The sequence below is a fragment of the Rhinatrema bivittatum genome, chromosome 9 (assembly GCF_901001135.1).
Source record: "Rhinatrema bivittatum chromosome 9, aRhiBiv1.1, whole genome shotgun sequence".
NCBI lineage: Eukaryota > Metazoa > Chordata > Amphibia > Gymnophiona > Rhinatrematidae > Rhinatrema > Rhinatrema bivittatum.
In genome coordinates this window covers 241,978,868-242,004,468 of record NC_042623.1, presented here as the reverse complement: position 1 = coordinate 242,004,468, position 25,601 = coordinate 241,978,868, and the positions used below count along the sequence as shown (strand labels likewise).

The 25,601-nt window shown below is 43.6% G+C and overlaps 1 protein-coding gene across 8 annotated transcripts in view; it reads right to left on the bottom strand.

Moving 5' to 3' along the window:
* GNB4 (G protein subunit beta 4) overlaps positions 1–21,986 on the bottom strand; it is a 98,075-nt gene extending 76,089 nt beyond the window's left edge. The window contains exon 1 of one of the 8 annotated variants that reach the window (XM_029615966.1): positions 21,856–21,986. The gene's annotated coding sequence lies outside the window, so the exon portion shown is untranslated. Of the gene's footprint in view, positions 1–20,657; positions 20,808–20,972; positions 21,199–21,387; positions 21,501–21,580; positions 21,719–21,752; positions 21,774–21,855 lie in introns of those variants that run through there. The other 7 variants (XM_029615967.1, XM_029615972.1, XM_029615970.1 and 4 more) reach the window with 7 other exon arrangements.
* Between the last annotated feature and the right edge of the window lie 3,615 nt (positions 21,987–25,601).

Here is a 25,601-nt window from a genome sequence, read left to right as displayed (position 1 = left end):
CAGACTGGCATCTGTGGCTACCATGAACCAATCTGAGAGGTCCAACTCCACACCTCTGAACAAACTGTGTAGCAAGAGTCTCCAGGGCAGACTCGATCTGGCTTCCCCAGATAGAGGTAACTTGACCTGAAAATTCTCCAACTGGGGACTCCTCCGCAATACTTTCGTGAGTGTAAAATGCCCAAGGAACCAAATCCAGCGTAGATGCCATGGAGCAGAGATCCTGAAGATCATTCCAGACTCTGGGATTTTAATCAGGCACAACAAATGACTAATTTGTCCCTGCAGTTCAACATTCTTTCCAAAGAAAAGAATACTGACTACATCGGTCTTAAAACACACACCCAGGTCTTCCAAACTCTGATAGAATCAGTTTGCTCTTGGCAAAATTTATGACACACACACCCCCCCCCCCCCCAGGTCTACAACCTCACCACTACCTTTTGAATGAACTGTTAGCAAATGGCCCTTGACTTTGACTGAATAAGCCAGTCGAAAAGAGAGCACTAAAATGCCTCCTTTGTACAAGGCCGCTGCTACCCTGTTTCCCCGAAAATAAGACATCCCCCGAAAATAAGACCTAGTAGAGGTTTTGCTGAATTGCTAAATATAAGACCTCCCCCGAAAGTAAGACCTAGCAAAGTTTTTATTTGGGAGCATGCCCGTCGCACAGAACACCAGAGCATGCAGCTGTGATTTTTTTACCCTGCAGGATTCACAGTTAGTTGTCATCACAAACCAGCACAACCAGACAACTATTCAGAATATAATAAATGTTCATTTTTTTGTTCAACAATATATGTGAATTCTTCTTCATGGAAAAATAAGACATCCCCTGAAAATAAGGCCTAGTGCATCTTTGGTAGCAAAAATTAATATAAGACACTGTCTTATTTTCGGGGAAACACGGTACTACCACATCACCTTCGAGGATGTAGGAGGAACTGCTGCAAATCCAAAGGAAGCGCTCAAAACAGAGCATTCCCCAGTATTGCAAGACCTTTTGATGATCTTTCCGAATGGGTCTGTCCTTACTACTACAAGAAAAGACCAGAGACTAGCCATCTGAAAATGAGGCACCCATCACAATGCGTTCTCTTTCTTCAGAGTTTCGAAAAGTATCCTTTTTTCAGCACCACAAAATAAATGTAATAACGACCTAACCCCACTCTGCCTCCAGCACCAGAATCACCACCATCAAAAGGAGAAGATTCTAGCATGGACTTCACTGCTTCTCTTTTCTTGGCAGGATGTGCAAGGAGACAAACATGAAGGCCTCGATCAGTGGGCAAGAGCAATGCAAAGCGTAAATCTCTCCCCACATAAAGGACCCACTGGTCTGACACTGTCTTGGTTCATTTCTTGTAAATAGGGGCAACCAACCTCCCTTACAAACCACTGAGGAGAGGACAGATTACTTCACTAAGAGTCCTAAAGGCTCCCCCACCTCACCCCCGAATCGGAAGTAACAGTGTCCCAGAGATTCCAGTCCCCCAAAAAGACCCCAGCAGGATATCAACAGTGTGAAGGACATTCATTCCAGAATGATAATGTCTAGCCTCTGGGAACTTCTGCCCACTGGGAAAAATCTTGTAGGGACCCTTAGACTGATCCTCCGGCAACCTATGTTTATGTTTATTAAAATACGTTAATTGCCTATGCACTAGGCGATGTACAAGTGCTTCACCAACTTCTCCAGATCTTGACCAAACAGAAGTGAACCAGCTGGGATTTGGACCACAGATCCACTACTCAACTGTGCAATTAAAGAAGCCACTGGACCAATTCCAGGGAACACCATTTTTTTTGTATTGAAAATCAATAATCACAACTATTAACATTTGGTTCAACACAAACTGTTACATGTGATAATTGACATTCAGATTTTGTCTGTGGATCATTATCTCCCAACCCAACCCACCCTCACCATCTGTTGCAGTTAAGATGAATCTGCAATATAGAACATAATAGTGTATTTGCTATTGTGCCAGCTATCATTCACTGTCTGCTATACTGCAGTACCACACAGAAAACATCACTTACCGATCATGTATGTAGTATGAGCACTTAAACTAAGAGTGTCATGAATAGGTCGACTCTTCCCCCTGCTTCAGGTAAAAGAATTGCCTGCCTTTTCCCACTTTGTGAAAGGTTCCCAAGTTCTCTCAAAGGCCTGCTTGCTGTCGTTCTTGGAAGCTTTATGGTTGCCATTTTATGATTGTGGCGTACCCTTTGTATAAATCGCTGATGGAGAGGGGGGTTCAATACACCTCCACCTCCTGGCTATCTCACAGCGAGCAGCAATGCATATCTGTTGGCACAACCTCTGCTGGGACCTATCCAATTTGGGAGACGGTAGTTTAAGCAGTGCCAAACCTGCATTATATAGATCTTTTACTCCTAGTATTTCTTATATCCAATCAAATATCTTTTTCCATAGTGCAGAAACAATTGGACAATTCTACCATATATGGAGAAATGTTCCCACTTGTCCACATTGTCTTCAACAGCAGTCGCTGGCTGATGGGTACATGTGTTTAATGTGGACTGATGTACCATCTCACTAAGTTTATAGCAGTTTTCTTGCTGTTGTGCTGAATTGGAGCATTTACTGGTCGATGTGTAAATACAATCCCACATCTCAGGATCAATTGTGATTTTTAAGTCTGCTTCCCAGGCAGACATATAAGGTAATGTAGTCTTGGGGTCATTATTAAGAATGTTATAAATCTTAGACACAAAGCCTTTTAGACAGGCGGCACCAGAGCAATAATGCTCAAATAGTGTTTTACCAGTGATTAAAGTGCAGGCACCTTTGCTGATGTTAAAAAAAAAATCTCACCTAGGTGTAGGTTAGTATATCAATTGTACTTGTTCCATACTGCTCCTCAATGAGCCATCTGAAAGTAGGTATTCAAACATGTTATGCTCCCGTCCTTCCATTTTATAAAGATTTTATTCTGATATCCCATGGGGAAGTTGGTATTTTGATATAAATAAGACTAGTCGAAATAATCCCTTTCTCCAACCATTTTGTTTTTCCACTTGTCCAACACTGAGTGTAGTTTGTAAGGGCAAGGACAGATAACGAATCTTGGGCCAAGTATACAGAGGTTGCCATGGTAAGGCACAGAGCAGGAAGTCACCTATTAACAGTTGTTCAAATCAAACCCATTGTTTTGGGTGGGAATTGTTGTGAATATCTATGATTGCTTTTAGCTGTAAGGCTACATAATATGTTAGGTTGGATACTTCTAATATCCCACCCCCACCCCCTATTTTTGGGTTGATACATTAGTAAACGCGATATTCTGGGTGGGTATCTCCTCCATATAAAAATCGAACACTTTTTTTGCCATCTTCTGAGGAGCACCAACTTAAATTGGTTAAGTTGTGAAGAGGTACAGAAGGCATGGCAGGATATGCATTTTTATAGCAGCAATCTGACCTAACCAGGAGAAATGTAACCTGCCCCATTTTATCAAATCCTGTTCTATGGTTTCAGTAGAGGAACATAGTTGAGACTGAACAAATCCGAGACTTCTGAGTTTAGCCGTATTCCCAAATACTTTATCCCTTTTGCTGCCCATTTGAACGGGAAGGTAGATTTGATAGCAAGGGAATCTGCTTCATTTAAGGTTAGGTTCAATATCTCTAATTTGTCAAGATTGACCTTGAAGCTGGAGACCGAACTAAAAAGCTCCAGTTCATCAGCTACGCCCTGCAGTGAGGAGAGGGTGTTAAAGTGAAGAGGATGTCATCCGCAAATAGCAACAAATTTAGGTTCATACTCCCTATCTCTATGCCCGTGGTTTTTGATGATAAACCGTACTCTATTTGTGAAAAGCTCTAAGAACAGGGTAAAGAGAAGAGGTGATAGTGGGCATCCTTGACGGGTTCCTCTCTCCACATCAAAGGGGGGGGGTCCATAAACTCCATTAACTGATTCATGTGGTGGGAGTTTGGTATGGAGTTTGGTATAGCGATCTCATCCATCCAAGAAAGAAGGGGCCAAAGCCCATTCGTTCTAGTGTTTGGAATAGAAAAGGCCAATGGACCATGTCGAACGCTTTTTCCACATCCATGAATAGTATTATTGCTGGGACGGACTTTCTTAACCCACCATATCATGTCAATAACCTTGCATGTGTTATCCGACGCCATATGTTTAGGGATAAAGCCCACTTGGCCCTCGTGTACTAGACTGGCTAATATTTTATTTAAATGCTATGCCAATACGCATGCTAAAAGTTTGAGATCTAAATTAATTAGGAATATAGGTCGGTACGATCCACAATGGGTTGGATCCAGACCTGATTTAGCCAGGATTGTGATCCCAGCCATGTTGGAATGTGGTGGGAGGGCTTCCCCCTCTCTGACTCTGTTAAAATATTCTACTAGGGGCTCAGTGATTTGGGACGAGAATTTTTTTTATTTTTTTTTTTTAAATAGTAACCACATGTAAGACCATCCAGACCTGGGGCCTTTCCCGGTTTTAACAATTTTATAGCTAGGGTTACTTCTTCTGAACTGATGGATACATCTAAAAACTTTATTTGGGCCTCTGTTAGGCAGGGTAAAGGGATCGTAGCCAGATAGGTACTAATATCCTGATCTGATATGGCTGAGTTTTTGCTATAAAGGGATGCATAGAATGCTGTGAAGCATGCACGGATCTCAGCAGATGAAGTGGCCATGTCACCAGATATAGTTTTAATTTTGGCAACAGCATTTTGAATAATTTTAGATTTTAGTTTCCTCACTAGCCATCTGCCTGCTTTATTGCCTTCCTCAAAATAAACTTGTTTGGTGAGCTCTAATTGGTGCGCTATTTGATCGGTGTCTTGTCTGGCTTTTGTTAGCTCTTGGTAAATCCCCACAGTGGGGTTTAGCATATGAGCCATTGAGAGAGTCTCAATCTGTTCAATCAAAACAGTCCTAGCTTTTTCTCTCTCCCTTTTCTGATATGAAGCCTGAGATATAACTAGGCCTCTCATAACTGCTTTGGAACCTTCCCACACAATACCTGGTGAGGTGACGGAGGCACAATTCAGGGTGAAATATTCCTGGAGTTTGGAAGCCACTAATTTACAAAAATCCCCATCCTTTAATAGGCTGTCATTCAGCCTCCAGTATCGTCCAGTATCTTGATCTTGCATTTGTAAATTGAACCAAACAGGTGCATGGTCCGACCAGATGATATCACCAATTCCTACTTCCTGTACCCAGTTTTGTAGAAGCTTATCAATGCAAAAACAAACAATATATGCGTGTGTTATGAGGTATTGAAAAAAAAAGTATACATTCTGGAGTGTGGGTGGTGCTGTCTCCAGATGTCTACAAGCCCCCAATTTTCTATCAACATGCTCCACTCCTTCCTTACTCCCTGTCCTCTATTATATCTTGGGGCAGATATATCTAGCCTAATGTTGCGAATAAAATTAAAAATCTCCTCCCTAAATAAGTAATCCTTCCACATGTCGAGATAGAATAGTCTCCAATTTAACCACAAATGAACCTTGGTCACATAGGGGGTGCATAAATGGAGAGGATGGAAAAAGTTTCATTCCAGATCCTGATTTTAATAAAAATATATCTTCCCAAGGTATCAGAAACAAAGAACAAAAGTTCAAATATAAGGGAGCCCGCGATTAAAATCCCAACTCCTGTATATTTTGCCGCTTTGGAACTGGAGACTAGGAAAATTTGTGGGTACCCCTGATTTTGCAATAAGTATTCATAGCGTTTCCTGGAGGAGGACTATACTTGCTTTATGATGAAGTAGCTCTCGAAATAATAAACTTCGATTTCTGTGGGTATTGAAACCTTCCACGTTTAATGATAAGAAATGAACAGCCATGGGTCCTGGCTTATATAGGATATAGGAAATGAAAAATAAGCTTAATGAGCATATTTCCATCCTCTCCTTACAAAATATTGACAATGAGCAAAAGAGTTGTTTATGTTCACATCTAAACTTTTCCCTCACAGATGTTTGGAATAAGTATGTAATGCGGGGAAGCACATTCATTTGTCGCTATGCGCCCTATCCAAGATATGTGGTACCTATTCCATTCTTCCATGTCTTTGCCTAGTTTTATCATTAGGGGCGTATAATTCATAATTAAAATAGGTCCTCTTGAGCGCTTATGTAAATCCTAAGTATTTAAATTTTGGAGTTGGTCCACTTAAATGGCATATGTTTTTTTGAGAGCCTACACCTCTGCTTGAGGAATGGCGATGTTAAGTCCGAAATTCTAATCTCAATTGATACGGAATCCGGCCACAGGGCTAAATTCTTCCAGCTCTTGGATGGTAATGGGCAATGAGTTTTTTGGGTTAGTGAGTGTGAGAAGTATGTTGTCAGCGAACAGTTATAGTTTCGAAGAAAAGGTGCCTACCTCTATTCCTGTGATAGCCATATTATCCCTAAATTTGGTTGCTAGGGGTTCTAAAAAGATAGTAAATAAAATGGTGGAAAGAGGGCAGCCCTGTCTTGTCCCCCAACAAACCTCGAACAAGGTAGAATAGCCTCCATTTACTTTTATACTGGCTTTGGGGATATGATATAGTTGCTGTATCCAGCGTTGGAAGAAGTCACCAAATTGCATCTTCCGGAGCACTTGGAAGAGAAACAGTCAGTGTACTAAGTCAAAAGCCTTCTCTGCATCCAACGATAGGAAGAGAGATAGGATTTTTGCGGCTTTTCACTAACCACATGATGTAGACTATTTTTTTGGAAGCTGTCCGCTGCCATGTGCCCAGGTATGAAACCTGCTTGATCAGCATGTATGAGGTTAGCAATGAAGCAATTTAGTCTGGATTCCAATATCTTCGCCAGCAGTTTTAGATCTATATTGAGTAAAGATATGGGCCGATATGATCCGCATACCATTGGGTCTCTGCCTGGCTTAGCTAATATAGTTGTGCCAGCTAGATTAAGAACATGCCATATTGGGTCAGACCAAGGGTCCATCAAGCCCAGCATCCTGTTTCCAACAGTGGCCAATCTAGGCTATAAGAACCTGGCAAGTACCCAAAAAGTCTATTCCATGTTACTGTTCCTAGTAATAGCAGTGGCTATTTTCTAAGTCAACTTAATAGCAGGTAATGGACTTCACCTCCAAGAACTTATCCAATCCTTTTTTAAAACACAGCTATACTAATTGATTGGAGTTGGATGGTAAGGTTATTTGGCTAGGCAGAGAATTGAACATTTCTACTAGTGGGGGTATTGCTATGGAGCTAAATGTTTTATAAAAGTACGGCATGAAACCATCTAATCCAGCGATTTCCCCACTTTGAGGGAATTTATAGCACCTGCAACTTCAGCCTCTAATCTCTTTGTCTAGAAACTCTTTTTGAGTATCCGATAGGGGGGTTATACTCACTTGCTCTAAATAGCTATCTATAGCTGCTTGCTGTAAATTGGGGTCTGTGGCGATTAAGTCTGTGTAAAACTGGGTAAATCGCTTCCTAAAATCTTGATTATCGGTTAGCATATGCCCATTACTGTCTTATTTTGGTCTCATTGTTCTGCGCAGCTTGTTTGCGGAGCTGGTTCGCCAATAATTTGACCGCCTTGTTACCCCCCTTGAAAAATCTCTGGCGTGTGATTAATGAATGTGCAATGTCAGCAGAGTCTAGACGGTCTAGTTCTTGGCGCAGCATTCTCAGATTTTTATAATCCGTGTTTGAGAGGGAGTGTTTATGCCTTCGTTCAAGTTCTTTAAGCTGCTGCAATATCATTGAGCGTTCTCCCTTATTTTTGTGTTTACATAAGTGGCTCTGGAGATTAAGTGACTGCGTATTACAGCTTTGAGGCAATCCCATCACACTGGTGACGTTGTTTCTGCAACGCTATTAATATCTAGATATTCAGCTATGACCCCCTCTAATTTTTTGTTGAAATCAGTCCCCTCTAAAAGCGTGTTTAGCCGCCAGTATTGTAATCCCTTATCAGAAGGGCTGATGGATATTGAGACCCAGACCAGTGCATTGTCTGACCCTGTCATTAAGTCTATTTCTGTTTATCTTGTTTTAATTGCTAGGCCTTTAATCAATTAGAAACAAATCTATGTGCAAGTATGATTGGTGGGCAGCTGAGTAGAATGTATAGTTCCTTGATCTGGGAAACCTGGAATGCCAGATATCAAGTAGATTCTCCTGCATTATAATGTGCTTCAAAGCTGTTCGGGCTATTCTCAGGGTACAGCTAAAACCTAATGAGGTATCCTGATTTGGGTTTAGAGTTATATTGAAGTCTCCTCCCATGATTATGGTGCCATCTGATGTTAGGTTCCATATTAGGAGCTACCACCCAGGAAAAAGATCTAGGCATCATAGTGGATAATACTTTAAAACAGTCGGCTCAGTGTGCTGCAGCAGTCAAAAAAGCAAACAGAATGTTAGGAATTATTAGGAAGGGAATGGTTAATAAAACAGAAAACGTCATAATGCCTCTATATCGCTCCATGGTGAGACCACACCTTGAATACTGTGTACAATTCTGGTCGCCGCATCTCAAAAAAAGATATAGTTGCGATGGAGAAGGTACAGAGAAGGGCAACCAAAATGATAAAGGGGATGGAACAGCTCCCCTGTGAGGAAAGGCTGAAGAGGTTAGGGCTGTTCAGCTTGGCGAAGAGTCGGCTGAGGGGGGATATGATAGAGGTCTTTAAGATCATGAGAGGTCTTGAACGAGTAGATGTGACTTATTTTCACTTTCGAATAATAGAAGGACTAGGGGGCATTCCATGAAGTTAGCAAGTAGCACATTTAAGACTAATCGGAGAAAATTCTTTCACTCAACGCACAATAGAGCTCTGGAATTTGTTGCCAAAGAATGAGGTTAGTGTAGCTGGGTTTAAAAAAGGTTTGGATAAGTTCTTGGAGGAGAAGTCCATTAACAGCTATTAATCAAGTTTACTTTAGGGAATAGCCACTGCTATTAATTGCATCAGTAGCATGGGATCTTCTTAGTGTTTGGGTAATTGCCAGGTTCTTGTGGCCTGGTTTGGCCTCTGTTGGAAACAGAATGCTGGGCTTGATGGACCCTTGGTCTGACCCAGCATGGCAATTTCTTATCCCATATGACTTGCCCAATTTATCAAAAAAACTTCGACGACTATTGGGTGCATACACACTAATAAGTGAGTAGGCATCTCCTCCCTTTATTAATTATATTGATTAGCAAATACCTTCCTTCCATGTCTGCAGAACGATTTGAGATCAAAAACCACATACTTCCTGATTAATATCCCCACCCCCGCATACTTTGCCAATTGCGAGCTTGCTGCAAAAAATCTGTAGGGAAAGTCGCTGATTGCATTAAGGACTCATACCTCTTTTTAAGATGGGTTTCCTGTATAAATGCGATATGAGTAGCAAGTCTAATTCTTTATACAGTAACCGCCTTTTTTTGTTGTTGTTGTTGGGTTTTTTTAGGAGTGTTAAGCCCTTTAACATTTATAGACAACTTTTACTAGGTCAGTCATCCTGGTTCATAACAGCCCCTAAAGCGCTCAGCACGTCTCCCTCCTGTGATCTGGTATGTGTGTCCCGGAGTCCCTTACCACCCCGACTATTAAGATTAGTAAGCAAATCAAGGCGTAATGTTCCCCATAGATTTCCCTTCAGTTTAGAAAAATATTTTCCCCAACCCCTTCCCCCTGCTCTCCAGCGAAGTATCCAAACCCCGCTAGTTTCTCCATTGGAGCCCCTCACCAGATCGCCATAGCTTCTGGCCATAAGTCACCTCAAAATAAAGTTCTTACTATATTGAACTCTGCCCATCAGTAGATGTCTCTTTCCTAGATGTTTACCATCCACCACAATCCTTGGTATCTCAAGCAGATGGCTAATGATATAGCTTAACCACAGTCAACCTTCTCTTCATGTCATGTCTTTGGTAGAGGAAAGAGCCCGCCGCATTGCGTCTGAGCCTCTTGCCCTTTTGCCACTCGCTACCAGTGAGGTTGTTCTTCCAAGGTGTGTTTTGCAGTGGGACAGTGATCATGAAGCGCTAGTTTTTTAAGATTGTAGCTGCTTCTGTGACAGTTTTTACCCTGTAGGAGATTCCTTGAACCATGAGTCCCAATCCAAACGGGAAGAGCCATCGGTAGCAAATGTTTCTTTGCTGAGATAGCTGGTAATCTTTCAGTTCTTGCCTCTTTTTTAATGTTATTGGTGATATATCTGCAAACCCGGCAATTTCATTGCCTTCCCATTGCCACATAGTTTTTTTGCGGGCATTCACTAAACTCCTTTCCTTGGTGACAAAGGAAAGGAAGTAAACTATTATATCACAGGGTTGGTTCTGTATTTGGGGCCCCAGTGAGCAGTGTGTTCTCTCAATCTGAAGCGTAGGTGCATTGCTATCTGTGTCTGGTGGCAGAAAAAGTTCAAGGCATACTTTAGTGATCGAGGCTGCACAGTCCGCATACTCCGATTCTGGTATGCCGCAAAACCTTAAGTTACATCTGCGGGTGCGATTCTCAGTGTCCTCTAGCTTTTCCACAAGCCGCTTGGCTTCTATTGTGGCGGCCATTTGTTCCTCTTTAATCCGCCGTATGTCTTCTGCGTGGGCGTCCATGCGGATTTCTATTTCATCTATTCTCTGTCCTGGGTCTGAGATTTCTTTGTGTAAGTTGTTGAGTAGCTCTTTATACTCCATTTTATAATTTTTAATGTCCTCTCAGGTCTCTAAACCAGCCACAGCTGGGCACACACTTTTTTCAGCGCTTCAAAGTGGATTACATTCAGATACTGTAGGTATTTCCCTATCCCAGAGGGCTTACAAAGTTTGCACCTAAGGTAATGGAGGGTAAAGTGACTTGCCCAAGGTCACAAGGATCTCCTGGTTCTTAGCCCACTGCTCTAACCACTAGGCTACTCCTCCACTCCAAGATAATTCCATTGGAATTATTCTGGCCTTGACCGGTTCGCGGCCTAGCTCCACTTCTGAGCCCTCCCCTGGCGCCATGTTCCCCTCAGCGGCCTCCATTCCTCAGCGTTTTTCATGTAGGATAATTTGCAGATATCTATTAATTTCTTCCTTACCGACATCTGATTTTCAGATGTAGATTGGGAGGTGGGTACATCTATTGGAGAGTATAGATGTTTTTATTTTAGCTTGGATTATGCGATCTGGCAAGGGAGCTTGCATTCATGCAACCGCTCACCCAGATTACGTCATTTCCTTTCTGCAGCTCCATCTTTCTATCCTGAGAATCCTTCAGAGCTGCACCTCCTTCTACCGAGATAGTGGTCTTTCTAAGCCATCATGGAGACCAAGGCAACAACTTGGAGAACCTTTAATAATTCAAAGGCTTCTTCTGGAAAAAGATATAAAATAGTCATAGCACTTTCCATCCTTGAGCCAACCTTGGCACTCCGTGAAAAGGAAAAAGGTCTTCTCTGCCCCCCCCCCCAGGCCCTCCAAAATAGGGTCCTCATCTTCCAACACTGGGGCTGCATGTAGGTCCTTAACCTTTAACTCTTCCAGAGCTTGCAGATTCATCACAAGCAGCTCCTCTCTGAAATAAGTAAATCCTGGGAGGGGTGTTTATCTCCCTCCACCCCTGGAATCTGGTTTGCTTTCATTCTCCTTCTCAGCCACGAGATCCTGTAAGGAACTATCCTCTGAATTCACAGATCTAAGATCCCAGTCCGGGCCTGGTTCCTTCAAATCCCTCCCAGGCTGAAAAGGAACAGCCAGTGAGGGGCCAGGAGTCTGGTTAATTTAATAAACCCGATACTTCAGCACAATATACTCTTTGGGGGGGGGGGGGGGGTGTGGAGTCCACTTGAGCAGTCACCCTCTGCATGCTCCCCTAAATCCTGTACCTGTCTCCTCCTACAGAGACAAGGACTCCTCCATGGGAAACAGGACCAGAGGCTCCACAGAGGCCTCCCTGCCTTCCTCAGCACTGCCTGGATCATCAGAAAAAAAAAGATCCCATCAATGGAATCAATCTCTCTCCTGAGGGCCCACCCCCAGGTGGCGATTTTAGAATCTTCTTTCCTCTGGGCCAGAGCTCCTCAGACCAGTCCTCCCCCATGCCAGAACAAGAATGGCATAGGCCAGAGGTATATTGCTGCCGCAGTGAGCCCCACAGGAACAGTTTCCTGCATTTGCTGGTGGCAGCCATCTTACCATGCAGTCCAGAAATAAGCCCCTGTGTTCTGAAAACTCACCCCCCTCACCTCCTTGTTGAACTCTCCAACAGTTCCCTGGCTCTTTCCCCATTGCCACAATAGGACTGAAAATACTGCCCTCATTTTTTATATATAAACTGGACTAATCTGAGGGACAATAAGAAATGAAGGCTTATGGCACTTAAGCCTAAAAAAGAGCCAGCTCCGACTGAGCTGGAGGCACAAAAGAACAGGAGAAGACTTCCAGGCCAGAAAACCCAAACAAGGGCAAAAAAAAAAAAAACCAGGACTGTCACAGACTAACTGTAAATGGCTTAGCAATATAGCTCTGTTTTAAGGAAAACCAGCACTATGCTGGGATGTATTAACACCAGTAGTACATAGAAGCTGTGTGAAGTAATTTTCTGGCAAGGCTACTGTTGGGAGTCCTGTATCAATTCTGGTGCACAAGTCAAGAAGAACCTAAAGAATCTAGAGGACAGCAAACAAATTATTTGAGGCCTAGCTAATCTGACCTATGACAAAGAAGATGGGATTATGCAACCTGAATAAAAGAAAACTGAGAGTAGCCTTTAAATAAAAAGAGCATTACAGTGAACACAATCACCTTCTCTCCCTCTGCACTGAAGAAATGGCAAGAAGTAATGGACTTAAATTAGAGCAAGGTCAATTCCCTTTAGAACTGTATCATGGGGTAATCAAGCACTGAAACAAGTGATCCAGGGAGGTGTTGGTCACTTAGAAGTTTTAAAAGCACATTAAAAAACTACCTATCTAGGATGATCAAGGCTGGGTAGATCCAGCCTGCAAGCAGGACCTTAAAGTTCCTTGTCACCCTAAGTCTAAGTCACATGAACGAAAGAACTCATTTCTCAGATCAAAAAATGCTGTGACAAGTAGACGACAAAATGTTATTGTTCACGTTTCCAGGAGCTACTTGATCATCTACAGAGCACACAGACCTTCCATTCATGAAGCTGATTTTGAATAGGAAGCCATTATTTGGGTTTGGGGGGTTTTTTTTGTTTGTTTTTTTAATGCTTTCGAACAGTACATGGGTGTTCATTTCTTTACAGCAAGGCAGCAGTTGGTCACAATCAAAACGTTTATAGCTATTAGAAACAGAAAGTAGGTCATCACATCTTTAGTGTGCCTCACTGACACCCCCCCCCCCCCCAATAACAATCTTATCCACCAAAACCCACCAGCAGTTAACACTTATTAACTCGCAGAATTACATCCCCATGTGGAAGCAGTTTGGAAAATATTATAAACCTTGTCTTAAAATAAGATGCTAACCTATGAAATATTTGTCTCCCTGCTTCAGCAATAGTAGATATCATGCTTTAACCATTTTAAGGCAGGGATTCTCAACTTCTTGAGTTGCACCCAGCCAGTTGGGTTTTCAGGATATTCACAATGAATTGCATGAGACAGATTTGCATGAATAGGCTCTATTGTGTGCAGTTCTCATATGCATATTCATTGGGGATATCCTGAAAACTATGATTCTCAGCCTAGCTGGTCAGGTTAAGGTAGCAGAACCTTCTCTATTAAATCAGAGTGAGTGAGAGGCAGACAATGATCCAATAACCTTCAGGATTAAGTAATTCAGACAATCCCCTCATATTTCTCTGAATTAGTAGAAGAAATTCATTTAACCATAATTAAATTGGCTCCATAAAAGTTAACAATGCACTTCTTCAGTATTTTCCAATTCTTTGTAATTACAGAAACTAGTAAGAGGTCTAAGGATACTGAAGATATACATGGAAGAAATAGTAACAGAAGTATAGCAGCTCCAGATCTTATGGGACTCACTAAAAATCAAATGAAAAGAATTCCAAGACAGAGCTACATATAGAAGACATCTTTTTTGGATATCTTTCTGGGAAGTGATACTACTTTAATACCATTACATTATGGTACTACTTTAATACCATTTATATTACGGAGGCAACTCACAATCACCAAATACAAGACAGAGCGCCTACAGGTCCTGGCTACCGTCGGGGATCTCACAGGAATTTCAATGGAAGCTCTCTTTTCAGTAGATGTGTAAATACAGTCTCCAGAGGGCCCCAAACAAGTATGCCTTTCTGAATAAACCAAAACATACTTACTAACCTTAGGCCAAATATATCTCAAGAACATTTTTGTCGCAGATACCCTGAAAACTAGATCTTTCTGGGGCCCTGGAAGACCAGATTTGCACACTTCATAAGTACACACTGAGCCCAATAGTCTTTGCTGGTAATTTCCTAGGTAATGGAAGCAAAAATATAAATGGCATCTAAATGTGCACATATCCAGATGTCTGCTATTGGTTGCACCTCAGAAATTTCTCCAATCTTATAGAGAAGTACTGACAGCTAAGCCTGCATTAACAAAACTATAGAAACCACAAAATACCCACTTGCTCTCAGTGTCAGACATCCTGGGTGAACCATCACTTTAAAATCTTCACCCTAAAAGTATAGTAATTCACAAAAGAGCAGCATGCAGGGAGACAGAAGCAGTGTAGGACCCAATTACAGGTCTGTCAGGTGGAGCACCTCAAAAGTGAGGCAGCTGACTGCGGAGACTGTGCAACCCATACCAGAATCACCCTTCTCTTCTTCACACGCAAGTTATATTATCCTGGTGAGACATAAGTTCTTGAACTCCTCTGCAGTGGATACCTTATCCCTTTGCACAACCTGTTTGAAGGATTGGCTGTACCACAACTCTGGAACTCAAGTTTGAGATAAAGTCACTCTTCATAGCAGAAGACAGTTTTGGTTTGCTGACCTTTGCAGTTTCCAGTGCATGGGGCCAGTGGAGAAGTAATTGAGCATCTGCCCTCTCAGATGTTCATTTGTAGGACTTTACACCCAGCTGTCCTGCCTTCCATCACTCCTAGGCAAGATATATCAATAGGAAACCAAACTGTCCATCAATACCCTCCAGGAGCCTCACTTTCTCATTCTAGCCAAATCTTTCCAGGCTGGTAAATGCTTCCTGGCAATAAGTGGTAAAAAATAAATAAAACCATTAAAGTCATGTGCTAAGTTCCACAACAGCAGAAATTCCTCTGATTTGGACTATACTTTTTTTTTTATCTGGTTTCTAAGCCTCTTTCTTTCTTACAGCAAGTTGAGCGCTGAACCTGTAAAATAATTGTTACTGTTAAAATTGTCTCAACCTCTTGATAAAATCCAGTTTAACCACGACTCAGTCATCAAAGTTACATTTCTTCAAGAAAAGGGGCCTCTAGTTTTTTGTCTACTCTAAACCTTGACTGGACTGTTTATTCATGTTTCTTTACAGATTTATTTATGCAATAATTTGATATACATAATCTGTAGCAATAAATCTGCTCTGAGGTTATGGATATGGCTAACTGGGTATCATCTACACAGAGGGATGAGCACCATCCAGGAATGAGGCCTCTAGTGTTTGTATATATTTTTTATAGTTGTTGATGCACTGCTGACATACAATCATTTGTTACTTGATGAAACCGCATTACTGTTTCATTCGAGACTTTGGACTATATAAGGTAAATTAATAATTAAGAGTGATATGGATAATTTTGTACTTTCATACATCATGTTTGATTTTTTCACTCCATCTGTTTTAATTTTGATGTCACCAATTTTTAAATAATTTTTTTCACTATTCATAGGATCTCAATGATGTCATCAAATTAAGTATTTTGGATGTTATTTATAATGTAAATCAATTTTGGTATTATGTATTGATTATTTTATGGTTTGTTTGTAGCCCCTGAGGCAGCAGCTGTTGAGCTGCGAAACTCGGCCTGAGTCGGGCATTTTTTATGAATACGTTTCTCTACTTCAATAAAAGGTTCTGAAAAAGATTAAGGCATCTATTCCTTTGTGTTTACCTGATGGCCATTATAGATCGCCTACCTCTTTGTCTACTTGTGTTATGGAAAGGGGGCTAGGCGCAAATTTCATAGAAAAGGAATCCAGAACTACAGGAAGTTCAGTCATGTTTTTTGGATACAGCATGATGCTGGAGGCACTTCAGATTAGAGGTAAAGGACATTACAACAATCTTGGTTGGTACATAAGAACATAAGATATGCCATACTGAGTCAGACCAACATCAAGCCCAGCATCCTGTTTCCAACAGTGGCCAATCCAAGTCACAAGTACCTAGCAGTTACCCAAACATTAAATATATCTCAAGCTACTATAGCTTATTGTTTGAATTTTTCTACTAGGAACTTATCCAAACCTTTTAAACCCAGTTACACTAACTGCCAAAACCACATCTTCCGGCAATGAATTTCAGAGCTTAACTATGTGCTGAATGAAAAAAATTCTCTGGTTTTAAATGAGCTACTTTCTTAATTCAGGGAGTGCCCCCTAATCCTATTATCTGAAAGAATGATTTAACTATTTACATTAACCTCTTCAAGTCTTTTCATGATTTTGTAGACCTCTATCATATCCCCCCCTCAGTTGTCTCTTCTCTAAACTGAACAGCCCTAACTTCTTTAGCCTTTCCTCATAGGAGAGCAATTCCATGCCCCTTATTTTGGTCACCCTTCTCTGCACTCTCTTAGTGCAACTATATCTTTTTTGAGATTGGCGACCAGAACTGTACACAGTATTCAAGGTGTGGTCTCACCATGGAGTGATAGAGGCATTATGACATCCATTTTATTTGCCATTCCCTTCCTAATAATGCCTAACATTCTGTTTGCTTTTTTAAACCACAGCACACTGAGCTGACGATTTCTATTTATTATCCACTTTGATGCCTAAATCGTTTCCCCCTCGGTGAACTCCTAAGATAGAACCTAAGATTGTGAAACTACAGCAAGGGTTATTTTTCCCTGCATGCATCACTTTGCACTTGCCCACATTGAATTTCATCTGCCATTTGGAAGTCCAATATTCCAGTCTCACAAGGTCCTCCGCTTGGGATTTAACTACTCTGCATAATTTTGTATCATTCGCAAATCTGATCACCTCACTTGTTATACCACTTTCTAGATCATTTATGAATATATTAAAAAGCACCAGTCCAAGTACAAATCACTAAAGCACTCCACTGTTTATGTTTTTCCACTGTGAAAAACAGACCATTTAATCCTACTCTGTTTCCTGTCTTTTAACCAGTTTGCAATCCACAAAAGGACATCACCTCCTATCCCATGACTTTAGTTTTCTAAGATGCTTCTCATGAGGGACTTTGTTGAATACCTTCTGAAAATCCAAATACACCACATCTACCAGTTGATCTTTGTCAACACTTTTTCCAATTCTTATCTTACTGAATTAACTTTAAATGTAGATACTCACACCTTAATGTCTTATTATGGATAATAACGTACTATAACTCAGTCCATTTCATATCCCTTGTATGTTATCAGCATTTCATACCCCCTCTGCTACTTTATCATCACATATTTTACTGATTGCACTTAAGTTAAAGAAGATTGTACTATCCCCATTTTTAATTATTGATCCTTTTACCTAGTAATCCCTATTACTTAGTATATCCCCTCCCCAGTTCTAAAGCGATTTCATTGTAAAGCCTGTTGCTGCATTTCTGTTTTATGGAAAATGATGTGATGTTAACAAATATTGGTATATAAAAACATTAAATAAAAATAAATAAGTTTATATGCCCCCTTCAAAAAAATATATGTAAGATTTGTGAGGCAAGACTTTCTTTGGATAAATCCATGCTGGCTATGTCCCATTAAACCATGTCTGTCTAATATTTTGTTATTTTATTCTTTATGTATCCACGATTTTTCCTGACACTGAAGTCAGGCTCACTGGTCTACAGCTTCCTGGATCACCACTGGAGCTCTTTTTAAATATCGGGGTTACATTGGCCACCTTCCCGACTTAAGGTACAATGGATGATTTTAATGATAGGTTACAAATTAATTTATAAAATGAAAGTTCAGATCTATTTAAGTTTTCAGAACCCTGGGGTGAATACCATCCAGTCGATTTACCATTCTTCAATTTGTCAATCTGCCTACCACATCTTCCAGGTTCACTGTAATTTGGTTCAGTTCATCTGAATCGTCACCCTTTAAAACCATCTCCGGAATGGGTATCTCCAGCATCCTCTTCAGTAAACACCAAAGCAAATAATTTTAGTCTTTCCATAATGGCCTCATCTTCCCTAAGCAGTACCGAGAAGTTTATTCTCAGAAGAGGCATCCTCTGAAGCCCTCAATCATTTAAGTTTAACTTGTGACACACAAGCAATCGCTCTCAGGATAAAGAGAAAAGGGGATTGATGACTTCTAAACCTCTCGCCACCCCCAAAAACACCTTTAGGAATTCTGTATGAAGTTCAGGACTTCAAGTCTTCAAGTCATCTTTCACATGGTCTCACAGATATACGGAGGTTAGAGGGGCTGATTCAGGCTGAGTCATGCAAGTGGCCTGAATTAGGACTGCAGAGAACAAAGCATTGACTAAATATTAGGGGCTGATTCAGTCCTAAAGGACAATTACCCCAAAACCCCTCAAATCACAGAAAATGCTTATCTTGTCCCACAGGAGATGAGCAGACCCAGAAAAGTGAAAGCCAAACTGGTTTCAATCTTAGCAAAACCACAAGACCACAAAGTCAGTTTTCCCCCTCAAGTATTAACCATAGTAACCATTAGTCCCATCATAGAGACAATAAAATACTGAACCAGGAGACCAAGCCCAGAGATGCATTAGCAAGCTCCCATTGGTTTGTGTGTTTTTTTACTTTTACCTGTGCATCTGTGTCTCAGATGTCACTACACCTTTACCCCTGGTGCAGTACTATGCCGATTCCAGAGATGTCACCAAAATACCAATCCATGCAAGACAGCTGAATTATTGTAGTATTAAACAAGTATTTATCCAACTTTATGATAGACACATAGATTAAACAAACAGGAACAAAATTCTCTTTACCCCAATCATACCACTTAAGCAAATCCATTGCATACTCAAGGCCTAGCATGAAACTTCAATTAATATTAACAAAAACAAGTATATTTGTTATCACATCTCCTCTCTGAATCTCTCTCCATTTTCACTTCAACTTGTAGCTACTACTAAATAGCTGGTCCAGAAGTGCAAAGAACTGAAAAGTTAGCAGTGGGCAATGGCCATTTACTTAAGTACTCAACAAAACCTACACACCCCAAGCACTTTCCTTGTTCTGGATAACCCAGCTGTTGCTCCACTAAGAAACGGACCTTACCTTTCTCAAAAACTCACATTTCTAAACAGCAGTTAACCCAATGAAGGCACAATTTATGAAACCCTTGATTGTAACATGTGTACTCAAACAAGTTTCTGCTACAAATTTTTACTAAACTTACATCAGTAATTCTGCAAATTAATTTTTTTGGTCACTTGTCAAACTTCACTCATCTCTATTTACAGCATGTTGGTCACTGTGTGCCATGCTTCAAAAAACATGTTTGTACTGCCTTTGTAGAAGATTTAATATTTGATTTTTTTTCTTCATATGTCTCTGTATTCCCCTGAAAATTGCCTCTTAACTGAACACAAAATGAAACCAAAATTTTCTGATGGGATGCATGAAGGTAGTGATTTTCTACGTAATTCACATTTACACAGGTAAGAAAGTTCCTGTACACTATCCCGACGCCGTGCGCACTTTTTTTGCCTGCTGCAAAAAGTGGAAAAGGACATGCACCATTGCACAGCGTGCACACTCGAATTGTGAATATGTATGCATTTTATATACCGTCATTCCAATAGATCACCACAATTTACAAAAGCAACATTCATATTATAGGTCAACACATCTAAAATCATGTTAACTAGAGAGCTAGGATAGTCATCTTTTGCCTGTCATTTTTCATGCGCCCTTACAACAAACTGGAAGATAAAAAAAAGATATGCAGGGATTAGTACTTCTATAAAATACGGATCTAGACAACTGTGTGTAAAATTCCACAAAATATGCACAGCTGCCGTTCTCCACCCAAAATTGGATATTTTGGTAGTACTAAATAGAACAGTTCCAGGCTACTTGTAACTATAGGCTATTTGATCACGTTTATAGTCCAAGAGAAATTGCTCCATAATGATTCAGATATTATCTGCACCACGATTCCCTGTCATATCGTCCTACAAGCTCGGAAGAGCAGAATTATCCTGACCCCGACCAGCCCCCTGCCCCTCAAGCCAGGACCCTGCAGCATTCCCAAAACAGACGAAATTAACGCGAAAGATAGCATTCACATCGCAAAAGCGCCTTTCTCGGAGGCCGCGACGTTTCTTCCCCGCCTCTCAGGTAAACAGACCGCAAGCAGACAGTACCGAGCCTGGCGCCCTAGGCGTTGGATATCGCGCACAGGCGCAAGATTGATAACACCCACCACCACCATAAACAACGCGCAGCCGCCTAGACTCCAGGCCCCGCTCGGCCGCACCCCAGCCTCAACTAAGCAGCCCCGAACTCATCCCTCCCCGCCCCCCGCCCGCCTGGCGGCCCCAAGCTACCTGACTCAGATGGGCCGCGCTAAGCGCCTCGCTCCTGGCTAGGCCTCAGTACTCCGCACCGATCGGGCCTTTTAGCTCTCGCTCATTACTCCCTGCCGGCAGCACAGTCACAAAAGGGGCCGGACTCCCCCCCCTAATCTACCCCCCCCCCCCGGACGTCGGCAGCAGGGTCGCGGAAGTCGGAGGAGCCGCTCTTTCTTCTTCCCCAAGCGGCAGCCACACCCATCGAGGGCCTGGAGTCTGCTAATACCAGCCCGGGGGGGGGGGCGGGGGGGCGCTGCGGCTCTCCCCAGTCCCGGGCGTAGCAGTACTCACCCCCTCCAACCACCGCACAGCACCGTCAGAGCTGTCCGGACAGATCTTGCTCGGCTCACTCGTCAGCCCGAGCACGGCTTCCCGTTTCACGTCAATACGAGGTCCCGTGCAAGGCGTCCCCCGCCCGGTCACGACATGGTATAATCCGTCAGCAGACATGGACTCCTACCACGGCGGGAGGAGGGGAGGGATCTGCGGCTAACGGAACTACCAGAGCGCTCACATATAGAGCGCGAGAGAAAGCGAAGGCCGGCCCTCCCACCCCCCGGAAGAGACACCCGTAAGGAACCAGCGGCGCGCGATGCCTCTTCCAGAGACACCGGCGATGCGAGCCCAGCCGTCACTCACAAGACCCCCCCCCCCCCCCCCCCCCCCCCCCCCAAAGTGTCACCCGCAGCGCGCGCGAGATTCCCACCTTCACCGGTCACCTGCCGAAACCAGGCACGAGAGACCCCCGTCACCCACAAGAGCCAAACCAACAGCGGGAGCCGCCGCCCCCACCCCCACCTCCCCAGAAACCAGCGGCGTCCCTCTCCTCTCCGTCACAGCGTCACCGGCAGCAACTCCGCCACCAGCCCCGCATACATCAGTGGCACGGAGTCACGTGCCTCGTCCTATGCGCGTGCCCTCTCCCCATCAGGCTGAGGCTATTCCTCCCTCGTGAGCCTGCATTGCATCTCCCGTTCCTTCCAATGTTTTGTCATTTAACAGAAAACAACGTTCCGGGATAGGCAGAGGCGAGGAAACTTCGCTGGCCCGAAAGTGGACTGTGGCACCGACCCTAACAAGGCTGTCGCTAGCCCCAGGTACCCTCTTTGCTCGAGACAGAGCCGTGAGGTGCTCTAGCCCCGAACCCGTTTCTCTTGCCGTTGCATTTACTCACGGCGACGCCGCGGCTGCTCCTCGACGCCCAGCAGGAGGAGGAGGAGGAGGAGGATCCCCTGCACGTGGACTGAGCCGTATGACGGACAGTTGCTATGGGATCCACGTCTCTGCGTCAGAACCCTTAAAGGGACAGTCTCCTCAGGGTGACAACTAATGAGGGCGCTCGAGCTCAGCTTTACAGCTACAATACAATGCACCCGCAATAGGAGGAATTCGTTCCTAACCCAGGCCAGGCACAGCACCTGTGCCTGTAGCCAAAACATTTTGCACCAAGGCATGTAAGAAAAAGAGGTTAGGGACAAAAGAGTGAACACAAAATTACTAGAAAAGCTCTGCTCTTATTTCAAGCCAGCTTTAGGTGCTGGGGGCTGACCTTTCTCTGGTGCCCCCTGCTGGAAGCACCAAAGACCGAAAACGAAACCTGGGCTCTTTTTAGGGTCCAAAAGCTAGCCTGAATTTAGGCCATGTACATGGCTCAAAAAACTTGAGAACAATGAAATAAAAATATAAACTATCATCTCTGCAGCAAAGAAAGTTGTTTTGTGTCAATGCTAAATTCTAATTAATGCATTGTGTGACACCTTCTTGATTTAAAAATACTTAAGCAATAAACTTATAGTAGAACTTTTAAAGTGGATTTTATTTATATATAACCAAACCACTCCATTTAATGTTGCACATTCTTTAAAGTGTACCAAATCCACCAGCTGATTTATTTATTTATTATTTACATGTGATAGTGTGCTTTTAATTACAAGACACCAAAGCTGATTACAACTTAATGTTGCACCGGAGGTGGACCCTTGGGCCAGGTGGGGTTGATGCAACCCGTAGGTAGGGACCTACGGGTCCCCACCATCAGCAGGCGGAATGGGCTGATGGACAGAGGCCAGCTGGAGCTTCACCAATGCCAGCCCTCGTTCCCCTCGGGTTGAGCTTTTGGGTGTCAGGGCCAGCTGGACTTAGGTGGGCCTCTGTATGTAGTCAATGTAGAGATCGGGTTCAGCGCAGAGACAGCAGGTGAGAGATGGCACAGTCTTACACTGGACAAGGTAAGGTCCTGGAGACTCGGGCGCCAAACAAATGGAGGCAGACAGGCAGCATCCGAGCAAGAGCAGGCCGAAGCCTGAATAGACCAAGTCCAGGAAGTCAGCTGGAGAGGCATCGAGGAACAGGCTTGAGTCAGGGCTGGCGGCAATCCAGAGGCAGTGGCAAGCAAAGCTGAGGCCTGATCACGGAGATAGTCAAGCAGAGTTCTGGGTCTGGAGATAGGCAACAGCATAGTCAGGCGAAGCAGAGGTCTAGAGAGAGGCAACAGCGTAGTCAGGCGAAGCAGAGGTCTGGGTCTGGAGAGAGGCAACAGCGTAGTCAGGCGAAGCAGAGGTCTGGGTCTGGAGATAGGCAACAATATAGTCAGGCGAAGCAGTGGTCTGGGCTTGGAGAGAGTCAATGGCGTGGTCAGGCAAAGTAGAGGTCCAGGCTTGGAGAGAGTCAATGGCGTGGTCAGGCAAAGCAAAGTCAAGTCCATGTAGGCAATCTGAGATATGGAGCAAGACAGGAACAAGGAGACAGGAACCAGGAACAAACAAGGAACAGGAACGCAGGAGTGAGACGAATCTCTAGGTGGCAACGAGTACTCGACCAGCGAGGAGACCTGTTGCAAAGGCAAAGCTAGGGAGCGGAGCCTGTGCCTAAATACTGAAGCTCACTGACGTTATCATCCGGGGCCGCAGCTAGGTTCACGCCGTGGTCCCTACTTAACCCTTGGTGATGCACGTGCGCATGCCTAGGGAGGGGCGTGGCGCTGAGTAGCAGCGTCTCTCCGCGAGCCACGTGGAGAGGCCCGATGAGAAGCAATAGACGTGGCTGGACCGAGAATGCCAGGGACTGCAGCTGGGCCGGAGGTACCGGGGGAGGCCCAAGGACAGAGCTGACAGCCCACCGCAGCCAGCAAGGAGGAACCAGGAGCTGGAGTCACTGTAGAAAGGTGAGGCGTGCCTCAGACGGCACGCGTAACTCTTAAAATAACATATACAAAACACCAGCACAATGTACATCCCTCTCCCCTGCCATCTCCATCCATCCTCCCAATTATACAAATCCACCATCCCATTTCAGCAAATCAAATCCCATATAATCTTATAATCAAAATAAGAATCTCTTCCTCTCCACCACTCCCATTTCAGTCCCAAAATATGTGGCATCCATCTTTCCCACAGCAATTCTGTCTATATATTTTTACACTCAAGAACTCACAAATTAAGAAACCTCCTTAATTAACTGCATTCTATGCTGATAGTCCTCTCAAAATTCAACCCCTCCTCCCCCATCCATGGAAGAAACTTCACACAGAACAAGCAGATCGTATAATTCAAATCCTGCCTAGATCACATCATCCTATTGCTGGATACTGCTCATGGCCATGTTCCCTAAGGGTCAAACAGATCTCCTTTCCATCTTGTAATCTACTCAGCTAGTTTTATTAGCCTGGCTCTTTCAGGTGGAAAACTTCAGGGCAAGGTGACCAGGTACTAAATGCCACAATGAAAATTCTCTCTCAACCACAATTCAACAGTATTTCTATAGAATCTGTAAACATGCATACAATCAGAATAGCACTGCAAAATCTTGCAGGATTAGGGGACATTTCTGAAAAAGACTAAAGATATGGACAGTTTTCAAAGCTATCCACCCAGGTAAAAATGACTGCTGAAAATTGTCCTCCATAATACTGAAAGCACATGATGTCGTGCACTTTTAGCCAGGCTGCAAAGAGGAAAAGAGAATGCGTACATAACATTTTCACAAGTACATGCACTATTTTACTTCTCTGGGCCACTCACATACAAAGTATGTGAATGATTTTAGTGTATGTATTGTACACTAATTTTCAAAATACCCACATACTTCCTCTCTGAAAATTAGAAGAAAGTACATGTGCTAGAAGCAGCCATGTACTTTGCATCCGCTCTTTTGTGTGGGCTATAAGAAAATTTCTCCCTCCCCCCATGTGTTGTCGGTGTCGGCCGTGGAGGACCACGGTCAACCCCCCCTACCTTTTCCGCCGTGAGCCGCCGCATCTCCCGGTTGGCGTGGCGTTCTCCACGTCGGGGACGGCCAACCACAGCCTGCCACGTGGCTCTGAACACCGCCGCCCTGCTTTCTGTGGTGCTCTCCCTAGGTGCGCATACGCGGGAGGCTCCGCCTCCTAAAGGGCCCAGGGTCCTGGCAGCCACCGTTGAGTGTCTGGCCAATCGGTTGAATCCTCCCGCCACACCTGGGATCTCAGCCTCTCCGCCAGTGACCCCCCTCGTCTCCCGCTCCACACTTGCACCTACCAGCTCCGCCTAGATATGCTGGGGACCCAAAGCAATGTCAGCGGTTCTTAAATCATTGCTTCATGAGGTTTTCCCTCCAACCAACTCAGTTCCCCAATGACCAGGTGAAGACCACTTTCATCCTTTCTCTGCTGGATGGGAAGGCTCTGGCCTGGGCCTCCCCGTTGTGGGAATGTGGGGACAACATCCCAGGAGACCTGCCCCGCTTCGTCCAGACGTTCCGGCAAGTCTTCGATGAACCAGGACGTCAATCCACTGCTGCCTCGGATCTACTCCATCTTCGCCAGGGCTCTCGTACTCTGACTGAGTACGAGAGCCCCTCACACCCTAGCGTCTGAATTAGGCTGGCGGAATGACAGGCTGAGGAGTATCTTCCTGGAGGGTCTGGCTTCCCGAATAAAGGATG